The sequence below is a fragment of the Lepus europaeus genome, chromosome 18 (assembly GCF_033115175.1).
Source record: "Lepus europaeus isolate LE1 chromosome 18, mLepTim1.pri, whole genome shotgun sequence".
In the NCBI taxonomy this organism is placed as follows: Eukaryota; Metazoa; Chordata; class Mammalia; order Lagomorpha; family Leporidae; genus Lepus; species Lepus europaeus.
The window spans coordinates 14426031-14426667 of NC_084844.1; the positions used below are offsets into that span (position 1 = coordinate 14426031).

At 49.9% G+C, this 637-nt stretch overlaps 1 pseudogene; it reads right to left on the reverse strand.

The window, feature by feature from the left end:
- Positions 1 to 268: 268 nt before the first annotated feature.
- Positions 269 to 637, reverse strand: LOC133747117 (large ribosomal subunit protein eL22-like; annotated as a pseudogene).

A 637-nucleotide genomic window follows, 5' to 3' on the forward strand; every position in this document is an offset into this window, starting at 1 on the left:
GGGTGGGGCCGCTGCACACAAGGTGGAAAGTGAGACTTAGCTGCATGATGAGGCCCGGATGTGCCAAGCACTCAGCCATGTTTCTTGTGTGTGGAAGGCGAAGACGTCTGGGAACTGCACAGGGCGCGGGTGTTGGCTGCCCCCGGCCCCTTCTCCCTCCCTGATGTGTGCATGATTCTCCTCCTCAGACATTTTCCTTCCTTCATCTTTTCCTTTGTTTTGGGTCTTATTGAAGAACTCACACACAAAATACTCCAGATAAATGAGCTCAATCCTCGTCTTCCTCCTGGTTAATCTGGAAATATCGGAATTCTTAGCTTTCTTTGTTGTTAGCAACTGTGTGTAACCAATCACGTAGGAATTCTTCAGATTTTTTTTGGTGAGATATTTCAAATGTCTTTTGGGAGGAGGCCCCTCAGCAGGCATGGTGATCTTGCTCTCCTCCTTTCATTGGTTGCAACCCCTCCCCCACAATGGCCAGCTTTTCCCTTCCCCTTGCTTCTCTCCTGGAGAAACCGCTCAGAACCGCCAGCATCCATGATTGCGTCTTCTGCAGGGTAGGTGGCATCAAGTATGAACTTCAGAACTGTTTCCTCTCTTTGGCCCCCTTCACCACAGGCTTTTTCACAAGCGCCAT